Below are 15,357 nucleotides of genomic sequence, written 5' to 3' on the forward strand. Positions count from 1 at the left end.
ACATCGAACCAAAGATATCGATAAAAACCCCACTGGCTCCCACATAAAACTATCCTAAAATATCTTAAGTTGAAATAAAGAGGATGAAATGAGGAAACAAAGGAGTCTAAATAAACATAAACTAAAATTATATATATGGATAACGATGGGTTGGGGCAAAAGAGGCGAGTAGCATAAGAATGTCCATACTGGCCCAAGTGTAGTTCACCTAAGTAGGTCTCGGCTTGAGCATAGAGCCCATCTCAACCTATATTTTAGATTCTTTGTGGCAGGCCAATTGGTTAATATCTATTAAGGGTGCAACTGCAACTCGGGTACGTTGGATCAAGTTGATGGTCAATTGAAGCCAACCCAACCTCAAGAGAAGTCAGTCTAAGCCCAATGAAACCCTTGATCCAACCAAAGCCTAACCCAAGGTACTGAATACTAAACCCTAGTACAGTTTGGGTTGGGTTAGTTTATATCACGTTGGGCTAAATTAACACTTGCAACTAGTAATCTAACATGTGAAATCAAACATCTAGCCCATTAGCACGTTTTAATACTGCGACCCGCATAGCAGAGTCCACAAGATAGACAATTCCTATCATCGAGACTGCTCAACATATGGCCCTAGGTAAGTTCCAATCATGAAACTCTATTTTCCATGTATGGATGGCTCTGATCATGGACCCAATTTAGCATATAGTATATAGACAGTTTCAATCATGAAACCTATTTTCCATGCATGGCAAGATTTTAGGTTTATAACAAGTATATTAGTCATAAAAGATATGCATATGAATATAAGGTTAGGATGCCCTGGTCACAAACCAAACCCCCAACCTGGGTTGAGCCAAAGATTTTTAGCTCAAGCTTAACCCAACCTAGCAGGTTTATATTATTCCTAAATATGTAAATATATGTATTTAGGCATGTCTTAAAGTTTCACTGAAAAATTCTACCCTTTTCTCCTACGTTTCCGGTTATCGACGATAACGATATTTTATCTTTATCTCCAACCAACGAAACTTGTAGCGATAACGACAACTCGAACACTGGTCCAACCCCAAGTTACACCCCTAGTGCCTACGGCCTTAGTATTGCGATAGCAAGATAGGCCTATCCTATAGTTCCTGTTCATAGCTTATGGTCTGCGCCAGGCTTTAACTTAAGCCCTTGGACTCATCCCACATTTCAGGACTGGATATTCTTCAATCTAGTCAAACCCTAATAAATTGGCATGGACTGTGATGATTATGCATGATCTAAACTCCAGCCCAGCCGCCAACTTTTGTGCAAGATCTAAGTTGTTCATTAAGTGTACTCTATAATGCATTGTCTATGACAAAATTGTCCTTGATATCCTAAACAGACTAGCTGACAGACTCTTAAATGAACCCCGGCCCTGTTAGTAAATGGGTTTAAATTTTAGGTCCAAGCCCAGCCGTCAGGTCTAGTGTTCCAGCCCAACCCCAGTCCAAATCAGTCCATGCCCGAAAGCCTAATGGGCCAGCTCAACCCATTGACAACCCTAACCTTAGTACTAAGCTAATAAGCCTGGCTTAGCCCATGACTGCTCTTTGCTCACGGGCTGGGCTAGGCTTGAACTGGAGCCCTTAGACCTAATCCATGGGTCGTGCCTAGATATGCTTCAAACCGTCGACACCCTATGGGGTCCATGATCAAGTAATCCAAGATCCAAACCGTTGATTAGATGGGCACCACCATGTATAGGGTTTCCCTAAAATCTTGCTAATTTGAATTTTGTACGCCTATGGTCACTGAGGCATCCAATGTAGTAACAGTTGCACAATATTTACCATGCATAGGCAGGTACAACCAATGAATGGTGGGGATCTTGCAATCTCTACGTTTTGTGGTTGGTGGCCCACCTAAAGTGGATCCTTTGACATGTGCTCTAGATGGATGTCCATCTGTTAACATAACGTGGGATGGCCAAAGCATCAACAGTATAGAGCTTTCCCAAGCCCACATGCACCTCCAACTATTGGCAGTTAGCACCAGTGTTCGAAATATCGGTATTGCATTATGTATCGCATCCTTGGGATATAGGCACGTATCGGTTATCGCAAGGGATATATCATTTGTATCGAATAATTTATCACACTTTTTGGGAAACATGGGGAAATGGTTGAATTTTTCAATGAAACTTCAGGGATTGTTAAAAAAAAAAAAAAAAGAGAGACCTTAATACACATTTTTAAATTATAACATCTCAAAAAAAAAGTGTACATAATAGTTTTCCTTTGTATAGGGTCCTAAGCTATGTGTTTCTAACTGAACTGATACAACTATATTCAAATTGAATGCATAACATTTAGAGTGTAAGTGATGATCATTTCATCAAACACTCCTAAATACTTCGAAATTAGTCTCAATTGACAGCTGGTTGAAGGAAAATTTCGAGAGAGAAAAACAATATTTTAATAAAAAAATTATTAATTTTAATTAAAAATAATTATTATTTCCAATAATTGACAGGGACTTGAGAAATTAGTGGATCAGCCCTCATACATGCTTGATTTCATGTTTGGAGTACACCATTGCAAGCAAATTGGGAGAAATTGGGGAAATTTTGAATTTTCCGCAAATCGGATCACCTACACTCAAATTTTGAAATTAGAGGGTTTGCGATGATCATTTCATCAAATACCTCCTAAATACTTTAAAAATTAGACTCAATTGACAGCTGGTTGAAGGAAACTTTCGAAGAAAAACATGGAGAACAAGAAGAACCAATGGATATCGAAACCAAAGCTCCAACTCTATGATTTTTCATACAAAACATGAAGAGCTGATGGATTTGTAACCATTTGATGCTGATTTAACATCTTTTCAACCAAAAAAAAAGAGGATCGGATATTGAAAATGCTCACCAGATCGAACATGTGGGATATTTCAACACTACATATGCATTTTGTATCACATAGGTGGGATACAAGATATATCATGGGATATATCGGCCGATATCGTCAATATTTAAAACATTGGTTAGTACCATGTGTGACATCCAGGCCGTGCATTAGGTGGGCCATGCCATCCTGATAACTTGCACTGATTATCAAGTTGGTCAACTCATCAGGTAGGTCAGGTATGCAAGAAAGAAAAATGGACGGTTTAGAAAAATATTTGCCACGGTCCAATTCAACACATGTGTGGTCAACCTGTTCAGCAGACCCACATGATCTTTAAGTCAGGCCAATTATTTTTATTTATTGGGCCTGGAAGTCAAGGCGTCAAATCTTCTTTGGTTAAATATGGATTGTGGCGCTACTTTCTACTTTAACCATCCAATTTCAAGACACCACCAATCAAGGGATCATATTGTCCCATTGGAAGATTTTGGTGGATATCTCCATGTATAGTTGAGTCCATATTAATGGTCCTATATCACCAATCCACATGCCCATTTATACAAACTGATAGTTGAAACAGTGTGTCAGGACTCGGATTGCGTAGTGTAGAAAACAACACCTACGTGGCAAAGATATGTGGGCCCCACCATGTTGTATGTGTTTTATTCATGCTGACCATCCATTTTTCCATAACATTTTAGTGCATGAACCCAGAAATTAGGGACATCCAAGGCTCAAGTGGACTACACCATAGGAAGCAGTGGGGATGATTACTCCAACCGTAGAAACGTTCCTAGGGCCCACGTGATGTTTATTTTCCATTCAACCCATTGATAAGATCACAAAGACCAGGATGGATGTAGGAAAAACACAAATACCAGCTTGATCCAAAACTTTTGTTGCCACCAAGAAGTTTCCAATGGTAAGCGTTCAATCGCCACTGTTTCCTGTGAAGTGGTCCACCTGAGATTTCGATCTGCCTCATTTTTGGGCTCATGAACTAAATGATCGGTAAAAATGGATGGACAGTATGGATATGACACAGACATCATGGTGGGGCCCACACAGCTTTGCCACGTCAACATAGTATTCGCTCCTACACGAAGCAATCCGAGTCTGTATCTCTCTCTCCATTTCTCTACCTTGGCCTCTCTCTCTCTCTCTGAAGAAGAAGAGATATCTCTACCTCAGCTCGATTTCTCTCCCTTGGTGCCTCTCTCTCTGAAGAAGAAGAAGAGGGGCTTTTCTAGGTAAGCTTCCATGTCTCGAAATGGTGTTATCTTGTTTCTTTCTCGGACTCTCCTACCCCCAATTTTGGCCATGTGGAGCCCAGACACTCGATCCAGGCCATTGATTCCATCCACGTATGCACTATCCGGGCTATTTATCTGTTGGCCTCGGTTTGTGAAAAACGATTTGCATACACTTGGTTGATCCAGGCCGCAAACACAATGCAATATGGATGGTTATCCATGCCTTTGACATATGCATTGGATTATGATCTCGGGTAGATGCAAACACAAGCTATGATGTGGGATTGTTGGATCATCCGTCAAGGTCCACCAATGGAACCCACATGTTGGCTGATCAAGATGCATGGACAAATTAATGCAAAGCCCGAAAGGGGAAGAAAATATATCAAAGAAAAGAAGAAAGAGATTGTGGGAAAGAACCCAACAATCCTCTACCAAAAGCTAGAGATCACGAATGCAAGACTGTGAGCAAGCTTAACAGTCCTCTAGTCTTAAACTAGAGATCACTTCCCCCCTTCAACAACTACTATAGAGAAAATAGAGAATTTTCATAAAATAGATTATCATTCAACTTATCTTATTCCATAGGCCTAGGCCTTATTTATAATCAGTCCTTACAATATGTAATAAAAGCTATGAAATCTAAAAATAGAATTCCTTGTTAACCAAGATTTGAAAAATAGGAAACTACCTAAATAAGAAAGCATTGTAATCAAGGACCTAAATAAGAAAGTAATTAAATAAGAAAATTCTAAAAGTGCTTCCTACCTAATATAAAGATATAAAAGAAAAAGAAAATTTCATAATGCAGATATTTGAAAGAAAAGGAAAGTGGTGATGGGCTAAAAAGGGAAAGTGGTCCTTTTCTTGTACACATGTGCGGAGCATGCACATGTGGGATGTGGGGTGATTGCATCAATTCCCCCCGGCTTAGAAAAACTATGCTTCATCGAGTTAATGGAAATGTACTCATAGAGTTTTGAGTTGATGTGCTTGAAATCCTCTGTTGAAATTCACATGCGGTCGAATCTTAGTCGGCCCTTCCATTTGACAAGAAACTTTTGATATCATCCGTAGCGTGTGAAAACCATCTGATCATCTAACATATCTTCAATGATTTCTTTGAGTTAGCGTGGTACCTCAGGTATCTGGATAGAGTGTTCTTTCGTGCTCTCATTTGCGTGATGTTCAAGATAAACTGTAAGGTCTTCCACATTAAAATGGAGTTGATCCTCATTCAGGGTGGAAGCTCAATTAGGAATGCATTATCACCTAGCTTTTTCAAAATATGGTAAGGATCTGCCTTTCTGAAGTGGAGCGTTATATAAGAGCCTGCTAGAAACCGCTCAAGCTTAAGTTGCACTATGACTCTATCACTTTCTTGGAATTGTGTAGAACGCAGTTGAACATTTGCTTGTCCCTTGTAATTTCATTACTAAGGGTGATCTTTCACCTAACATCCTCATATATCTCCTTAACATGCTATGCAAAAGCTTTAACATCCTAGCTCGATCGAATCACACTAGGAAGTGGAATTAAATCGATACGTTGTCGAGGTCACATTCCCGTCGCAAAACTGGATAGATTGTAATGCTTTCGTTTCCCAATTTAAATGCTCACGCCGAAATTCTGGCAACATCTCCCCATGTCTCTTTAGATATGTTGATCTTGCATTTTATTCCCATGTGATCAAGCATCCACACAAAGTGAGGATATTTGACAATGGAAACAAACGGAAGAAACATATCAAGAGAAAAAATGAGCGATGATGCGCAGAAAAGGCAAGTGCATTTAAATCAGTAAAATGAAAGCATCTCAATTTATCCAATCTTGAATTGTCCAAACAAGGACAATTTGAGAATTTCCATGCACACTATATCTATGCCTGGCCACATAGAAACCCTCAAATGGATAATTGATTGTTCTATTCTAGCAAAAACATATCAAAATGTGTAAACTAAAAAAACACAATTTACTCAACAGACCATATACTTTGTGTGTATGTGTTTAAAGTGAACCTAGTATTATCTATTATATACTACTAACATACAACCAATATTGGGGCACCATACCATAAGCTGCGAGAATATCATGTCCCCCTAAACAAGGTATCCTCCATTCATAACATATACTAATATATTATATTATTTTGTTACATCCTTACTCTTGCTCCAGTGGTAGACTCTCAGGAGTTTCAACACCCAGTCAAGGGTTCGAGTATCCATAGGTGGTGAAATCCCACTATGGGGTGTGTGTGTGTGTGTGTATTATTTTGTTTATTCCCATTCTCAATTGCAAGTATCATTCATCATCCAACTAACAATTAACAACATTTATAAAAATACAAGATATCCAACCAACTTTGTATAACAACTCGCAATTTAACCTGCTAGGAAAAATCATGCACCATAATGTCTTACAGCAAAGCGGGTTTTGAGGAGTTACAAGTTGAACCTCTACGCTCAGGATATAAATGAAGCGATAAAAATATAAATTCAAAAAGATCAATTCAAGGTTTTTAGAACTTATAGTTCACTTAAGCTTTCTATGTTCACCAGAATGAGAGGACATAAAGCACTTGTAGTTCTGCATAGTGAGAAATTCCTGACGGGACATGTTAGAAGACATCCAATAAAAAGAAATATCATAATTCCATTTCATGAATGACAAAATTGATGGGTATTCTTGCAAGGTTTCAATAGACTCACTATATTGTGTGTTGCTCACTTAACAAGTGGATTACACCTATGTTTGCTTCAGATGATCATCATGGTGTGGTCCATTTTCACGAGTGGGATTTCCCAAAAGTGATAAATATGTCCAAGAATAAAATTGTTGTTAAAGACCTATACAGAGTGATAACTGAACATTTCCCTTTATTTTGATTTTGGGAACTCATCCATTGATCCACCCCCCCATATAAGTTTCCTTTTTCAGCTGTAACATCAATAATAACGAGTGAGTATATAATATTGGTTACATCTCACTAATAATGATTGAGTATTTTGTAGTGTCATGAATGCATGCTAGGGTGGTTGTGGGGTTCGCGTGGGGCACAAGTGTGCCTATATGTGACTTAGCAACAATGGGTCCCACAATTTAATCAGTTTATTTTGAGTTAATATATGCCACATATACGATTTTGAGTGCAAGTGTATCAAGCGTTTCTGAGTCTTTTCCAGCCACCATGAACACTGTGCAAATGTCCCAGGACCATTATGTTCTGATTTTTTTGGAACAATTGCGTGACAGCCCAAACCGTTACCGATACATAACTGTTTTTGTATACCTTGCTTGCATCCAACAACATATTTCCCATTAGGAAGTTTAACCAAATCCCATGTTCCATTTTTATGAAGAGCTTCAACTTCTTCCTACATGGCATATTGCGCTTTAAATCAAAAAGATCTTTAGTTAAAATAACAAGCTTCTTCATAAATGTAATGGTAGAAACATATGCCCTATATGATTTGGACAAAGAATTATACAATAAGAATCAAGGTACTCAATAACGGTAAAGGTGGACGTAATAGCCAACCTTATGGCCATTATGATACAGTCCGTAATGGCTCTTACGGCCCTTTAATGGTCAAGAATATTTTTGAAGGAGAAATTGTATCGGCTGCATATTAGTCTGTTATGGCCCTGTATTGATCCATTATGGGACTTTTTTTCTTCAGGATTAACAACCCTATATCAAAACCCAATCATGTACAGGCCGGCAGATTTTTTCTTTTGGCTGATGTCTGACAACTTGACCCCTGATCATGTGAGTTATGAGGGGGCTCATTTCTGAACCTAGCCTAGCTTCCTGATTCACTGATGAAAGACTCAATCCATCCATAACCCAATCATGTACAAGAAGATCACCAAGCAAAGAAACAATCAGGACATTTTTTCCACTCTTCGGGATCATAATGCAATTCAACTACTAGCCCTTCAAAATGTTATCAAGAAACTAAACTGAACAAAGGTATGCACTACCGAAGGCAGAAATAGATTAAACAGTGCCAGCCAAAACAAAAACAGCACCATGGAAGGATTAGAAGGAAAAAAACCAGTATCCTTGATAATTCCAAAGAAACCACAAGAATCCTTGACAACATTGGGTAAAAGACCATGAAACAACTAGTAAACCTGAGACAAATATAATTTCCAATATTAAACACCATATCAGGATGCACTTCTTTATTTTCAAAGTGATGACTAAGTAATAGACATTACAGAGCATACAATATATTTGCAAAATAAGCACATAAACACAAAGAATACCTAGTTGTGTAAATCCCAGCTGCAAGAGCTGTCACTCCCCCAACAGCTACAAGCAACTTATTCTGATCTGTTAGTATAGCCTGCAAACCACCTGTAAAAGACAGAATAAATTCCATTCAGTCAAGATTTGGCAAATCATGGTGTTTAAACCTGCCAACTAAGAATCTCATAAAGTTGTTGGTTTGTGGAGGATAAACATCAGCCATTTGGTTATCCATTAAAAAGAAAAGATTCACTTGGTCACATAATACATCTCCTTTAAAAAATCCTAATTAAGGGGCCGTTTGGATGCCTCTAACTTGCGTAAAATAACTTTTTTACAGTTTGTGTTTGGGGGAGAAATGTTACAGGTAACAAAGTCTCAACCTGTAACTTTCTATCAGGTATGATTGCAAGAAATGCAACAGAGGAATTAGGTGTTTTTCAAGTCACAGGTTACTTTGTTACAGGCAATGGCTATGCATTTCGAATTTGGGAGAGGGTGGTGGAAACGCAGCTGCATTGAAAGTGCACCTACCTGCTCTGCCCCAACGTCTCCTTCTCCCTCTCTCAGCGTCTCCTTCCCTCTCTCTCTCTCTCTCTCCCCCTCTCTCAGCGTCTACTTCCCTCTCCCTCTCTCAGCGTCTCCTTCCCTCTCTCTCTCTCTCTCTCCCCCTCTCTCAGCGTCTACTTCCCTCTCCCTCTCTCAGCGTCTCCTTACCTCTCGCCGCTCTGGCAAGTAAGCCCTAACCCTTGCTTTTTCCACGCGCGGAACGGGGCTGTTTGACAGGGGCGGTTTCCTAACTGCGGGGCCCACAGTGATGTACTTTCCTTACATCCACACCGTCCATCCGTATTGAAAGCTCATTTTAGAATATGATCCAAAAAATGAAGCTGATCCAAATCTCAAGTGGGCCACACCAAAAGAACTAGAGTCCGGATCCTCTGTTGTAGCCTAACAGGCATTCTCTGCTAGTGGCTTTCCCATTGGTCCACGTCATCTTTTATTTAAAATAAATAAATAAAGAAAAAAAGTTCTGAAAATTTTAACAAAAGAAAAAAAACCGTCGGCTATAACAGAGGATCCGGACTCCGAAAGAAAAAGCGAAAAGAAAAGGAAAAAAGAAAAAACAAAGAAATTCCTACGCAAAAATCCAACTTCTCCCATTTAAGACGGAAGCATTTATCGTACTCTCAAAAAATGAACTGTCTTCATTCAATGAGTTTTAGCTGTTTTCAAGGTATCACATCTTTTTCTCTTCTTTTTTTTTTCCCTAAATTTTACTATTTATATTTTATTATTAACATGGCACTTAAATCAAGAAAAGGATAATTGGTTTTTTTTTAATTTTTAATTTGTGAATTTTGATCTTTCAGAATTTTTTTTATTAATTTTATTTGTGAATTTTGTGACAGGTAAGATTTGGGTGGTATTCTGTTGATAGATTTTGATTGAATCTTTTGTTTTTTTTTTTTTGGTGGGTTTAGTTGGTTCTTTTTTTTATTATTATTTTTTTATTTTTTGCTATCTCGAATTATTTTTACAACCCTAGACTTTGGTTGAAATGTTATGATTTTTTGTCCATTTTTTGGTGGTTTTTTTTTTCTTATTGTGAATTCTTTTGGGGTTTTGGTTTCGGTTTTTGGTGAATTGAGTTGTGTTTTAATGTCAAAGATTATGTCTCTGTTCTGATTTTTGGTAAATCAGCTGTTTGTTTGTTTTGGTTTTTTTTTTTTTTTTTTTTAATTTTTATGGTTTTATTATTTAAAGATTTTGTTTGGGGTGAATTATTAATTTTGGGTGTTGGGTGAATTTGGGTTCTTTTTTCATGTCTTAAATCATGCCATTATTCTGACTTTGGAAGATCACATGGTAGGTCCATGATTCTATTATCTATTTTGTGTTTTCTTTTGTAAATCTCTTACATTGGGGGGATCTGTATTTTGGTTTCATTTTGTAATGTTTGGTGAATTGGTTTATTTATTTATTTATTTCATATCTGAAATCATGCTATTGTTCTAATTTTGGTAGATCACACGGTGGGTTGTTGGTCATTTTGCATGATTTTATTGTTGTTTCTTGTATGTGTCTGTGTCTGTGTTTATGTTTTTTTTTTTTTGGTAAATCTCTAATATTGGGGGGATTTTTATTTTGTAATGTTTGGTGAATTGGGTTTTTTTTCCATGTCTTAAATCATGTCATTGTTTTGATTTTGGTAGATCACACAGTGGGTTGTTAGTCATTTTCATGATATTATTATTATTTTAATATATCTTATATAGGGGGGATTTTGATTTTGGTTTAATTTTCTAGTGTTTGTTATATTGGTGTATTCTGATTTGGTATGACTTTCTGTTTTTTTTTTTGGGTTTCTAACAGTCTGATGAGTAATTACGCTTTTTTTTTTTTAAAAAAAAATTATTTTTCTCTTTCACATAACGGCATGTTTTGATTAGATCTTTGATGTTGAGATGACTTTGCTTTGAAATTTCTGTAAAAAGTAAGTTTTCATGTTTCTGATCTTTGAATTCTCATGGTTTGGATGGATCTTGCTGATTGATTCTTTTCTTCTTCTTCTTCTTCTTCTTCGTCTTCTTTTTTTTTTTTTTTTTGGTGTTTTGTTTTACAAGGAAAAGAGACAGCTGGAAGGAATTTGCAATGGGGAGGTTATATTCAAATCATTCCCCCTGAACTTATATTTGCCTGCATTAAATCTTTGAAATTTTAGATTTAGCTTAGATCCAAAGTTGATTTTGATGGATTGCAGAATCTATGTTTTGAATCTGTTGCTTTCCAAAGTTGATTTTGATAGATTGCAGAATCTATGTTTTGAATCTGTTGCTCTCTTACTCAGATCTTTCTCCCATATTCCGAATTATGACTGGAAAATTTTCATCGTGTTCTACGAGTCCTTTCCAAGAAACGTTGAATGTCTGTAACTGTCTCAGACCTAGGGATTGGTCCATTTTTTGAGAAAATATGAATGCAAATTTCTTGCCAGTTATGTTACAATATAGGACCTCTCTTAGGACCTCTCTACAAGGCAAACACACCAATTCATGTGTGTGGGACATCTTATCATTGCAACCATCTCAGCCTCATTGTCAAGATGGCCAGACACAAAAATCATTTGTCTGCTCATCGGACAGGTCATGCATGTTATTGTGGACCGTTCGTAAGTTTTTATGAAGTATCCATATCATGTGGGGTGGGCCCACCTGATGAGAGGACCAACCTTATTTGTGCACCGGATCATCTGCATGGTGAGGTCCACATCATGCAATGTTCAAATGGGCCACACACGTACCAAACTGGGGTGTGTACTGTGTTTCAAGGTGCACGTGGGGGCTAGTGAACCTTTGGGTATTGAGTAATGTCTATAGTTTGTGCTCGTTGAATTGTAGAGTTACTGCACTTTGATGTAAGCAATTCATATGCTAGTGAAAGGCAGGAGGTATCAAAGGTCCTTATGATGTGGATGTGTTGATAGGAATGATGTATCTTTCCTATCCTTTTTGTGAAAGACATACGTAAATGTTAGAGTTTTGCAGTCAATTCGTCAAGCAGAGTATGTGATACCAACCTACTCTTTGGAAAAGGGTGCAAATGGCTATTGTGCTCGTCAAGTTGAGGAGGCTGTTCTATTCGGAAAATGCAAAAAGCCATTCTTCATCAAGTGGAATGGAGAACGTCCATCAAACCAGGCCAAAATATTCAGTTGAGCTCATTTCTCCTAATAGAAGAAATGATACAAGGCCAATCTTGTTTTCTATATGTGCAATGATGCATCTTCTAGTTTGCTGAATTTATACAACCCTATGATCTAGATCCCTGAATTTCATCAAACCTAGTCATATCACCAAACCTATACATGTATATTTTTTCTTTGAGTAAAATAGAGGATTTCATTAGAGAGTGGAAATTCCATTAATGGGCATATTCAGTTTACAACATCAACTTCAGTAGAAATGGCAAAGGTATTCTGTAATGGTAATCATGGCTGTAATGGCCACCATCGTTACAGTACAATAAAGTATTTAAAAAAAAAGAAAAAGAAAACCTGTATCTGGCCTGTAACAGGCCGTTATTTGTCCATAACGGCCTTTACAACCTCCTAGTGCATAATGGTTGCCACTGTTACCATTGTGTAACAGCTGTTACAACTTACAACACACTATGGAAGTGGCAAAAAACTAATAGCACACTCATATCCCGAATGATTGGAGTAACAATTTCGAGCTGGTTGGATGGAAAAGCAATAGCCCACTCTATTACACTGAGGAGGACGATGGCAGATCAAGAAGCAAAGAACAAAATCAAAACAACATGGTACACAAAACTGCATATTTCCATGGTTCATCATAATGTATGATTTTACCCATGGGAAAAAGACGAGCAATGAGTTTTCGCCATGCAGAAATATGAAAGTACAATTACCTATAGCAAGATTTTATAGCCACCTAAACTATTTCCATTCAAATGCTGAGATGAATGGGGGAAAAGTACGGTGGTACTGTTTACAAGTACAAAGGAGACATATAGGCTTTTTGGTTGGTCCTCCTACAGTTTTTTGCGACACTCAGACAGGGATGGTCCAATGTGTTCATTGCCAACATGTTGCACTATGGCGCTCCCCCAAAAGTTGCGCCTTTGGATAGACTATGTCCAAAGCCAATCAATGGTGTTGCCAATGTGTGCAAGATGTGTATGGCAGGTGTTGAGACTGCATATCACCTCTTTATCCAATGCTCATTTGCTAGGCAAATGTGTAGCATTTAAGGATTTTTGACATATGCTGGGTGATGCCAGAATCGATCGGGGAGTTATTTTTGCTTTGGCATGGGTGGGACTAGGGAGAAATGTAAAAGCTTTGGTAGATTTTTTATGGGCTATTTGAGGGGAAAGAAAAGTGAGGTGCTTCCACAATGAGTCCCTAAAGGTAGAGGAGGTTTTCTTAAAAAGCTCATCTTCATGTTGTGGAATGGGCTTATTGGATCAAATCATTAGAAGATTGTAAATTTTCTTTCTTTGTCTGTAGCCTTTGTGTCATCTTGGCACTTCTTTAATAAAATCCTCTTATAAGAAAAAAGGAGATATATGAAGCTGCACTATCTTGGGATTAAACTTATGAGCCATACTATGAAATTTTGGGAGAGAGTGATTGAATAAAGACCAAGGCACGACGCAAATGTATCGAAAAATTAGTTTGGTTTCATGATCTTTATTGATTTAGAGAAAGCATACAATGGGGTTCCTTGAGAGTTAATCTAGCGGATGTTGGGAAAGGAAGGAGTCCCAAGAAGGTATATTGACACTGTTAAGAATATATATGAGGGAGTGTTAGTAAATGTGAGGACCACTAGTGGAGTATAAGGTATTCAATAACAGTAATGATGGCTATAACAGCCAGCCTTATGACTGTTATGGTATGGGCAACAACGGTCATTATGGCTCCCTTAACAAACTGTTATGACCATACAATGGTTAAAAATAATAATAATAATAATAATAATAATAAAATAAATAAAAAAAGAGGGAAAAAATGTATTGGCCCCGTATTGGACTGATATGAGTCCGTAGCGGCTAATTACGGTTGTTATAGGCAAATTTTTTGTAGCACCGCTACAACCCCGTATCGTGTAACATCTTCCACCATTATCGTTACGTAATGGTTGTTACAGCCACAACATAGCCGATTTTTAATATCATGGTGGAGATACAAGTGAGTTCCCAAGTACTATAGGCTTACACTAGCGGTCGATATTGAGCCCATGGTCTGTTGCTTCTGGGCCCCTGCAATTAGGGCGTCATGGATAAGTTGGTTCCTTGATCAGGTAAACATAACACAGAGACTTTCATTCATGTATGCTCAATGCAGAATGTGCCTTCTATGTACTTCCAAACACAATGCTCTCTTCAATGTATTCCACTAGAATTGTGGCAGTGAGCCTACTTCCAAATGCATGCTCAATGTTTCGAAATGTATTCTCATAGATTGGATGCATCAATGATCGTATTCACACAAGTTCTATTGTGAAATACATCGATTGATAAATCCAACAATATACCGTGCTAAATTCACTGTTCACTTTCTTGAAATCTTGACTGAGAATTACTTGAACTTGTTTGTATAGGTCTCAAATGTTTGGTATGCACAATATTCTGTGCCTTTGGTGCCCATGGTCAAGTGATGCAAACTGCGCCACAGATTAGGGATGCCTAAAAACTCTTCCAGATAGGAAAATCCTGACCCTTCAATATGGTGGCCTACAAACAGATGTTCAGAGAAAAGAACACCTATTTTCCACATTCAATGCAGAAAAGGAGAAATGTTAAAAGGTTTAGAATCTGGTGCTTTGGGAGATTTCCAAGGCACCCCTAATTCAAAATGGGCCCCTCAGATCAACGGTTTGGAACACTAAACCATGTGCCCCGCATGTATGGAAACCTGCACATCAGATGACCCTTTAATTCTGCTTCTTCTCTTGGCTTTCTTTTTTCTTGCAAATATTTAACGAACATGCATTGTGAAATATAAATATGATTTTTTTAATATTTTTTTATTTTTTATACAGGTGAACATTGATGGTGATAGAATGCATTCGGAATTGCTTCACGAAAGAATATCAGGAAATTTCAAGTTGCAGAACTTTGACATTAGATACACCTTTTAACATTGGAAGGATGCCCGACAATGCTGCATTAATTTCCCAAAATGAAGCAGAAGCTACAGCGGCTGAGCTGCAACAGATGCAAATGACTGCCAAGACCAGTGGTCATGATGAAGTGAAGGTCACGCGGTGTCTTAGGTGAGTAAGTACAGATTATGGGATATTTGATAGTTGCTGCGATGAGGAGTCGGATCACGATCAGTCTGCTAAGGTTAAAGACAGAAGACAAAAGAAAGCGGAAGGTCGATCTCACATATGTCATGAGACAGAGAATAGATGAGGTAAAGAAGAAATTGGAGATTCAGAGGAAGAAGAATTTGGAA

The 15,357-nt window shown here is 37.8% G+C and overlaps 1 long non-coding RNA gene across 1 annotated transcript in view; it reads right to left on the bottom strand.

The window, feature by feature from the left end:
• Positions 1-6,399: 6,399 nt before the first annotated feature.
• The window catches only part of LOC131244833 (uncharacterized), a 29,941-nt gene continuing 20,983 nt past the window's right edge, over positions 6,400-15,357 (bottom strand). Inside the window, exons 2-3 of the long non-coding RNA XR_009170610.1 lie at positions 8,384-8,474; positions 6,400-6,697 (exon numbers count right to left, since the gene is read on the bottom strand). This is a non-coding gene — a long non-coding RNA (uncharacterized LOC131244833). The remainder of the gene's footprint in view (positions 6,698-8,383; positions 8,475-15,357) is intronic.

This window comes from Magnolia sinica, chromosome 1, assembly GCF_029962835.1.
Source record: "Magnolia sinica isolate HGM2019 chromosome 1, MsV1, whole genome shotgun sequence".
Lineage (NCBI taxonomy): Eukaryota > Viridiplantae > Streptophyta > Magnoliopsida > Magnoliales > Magnoliaceae > Magnolia > Magnolia sinica.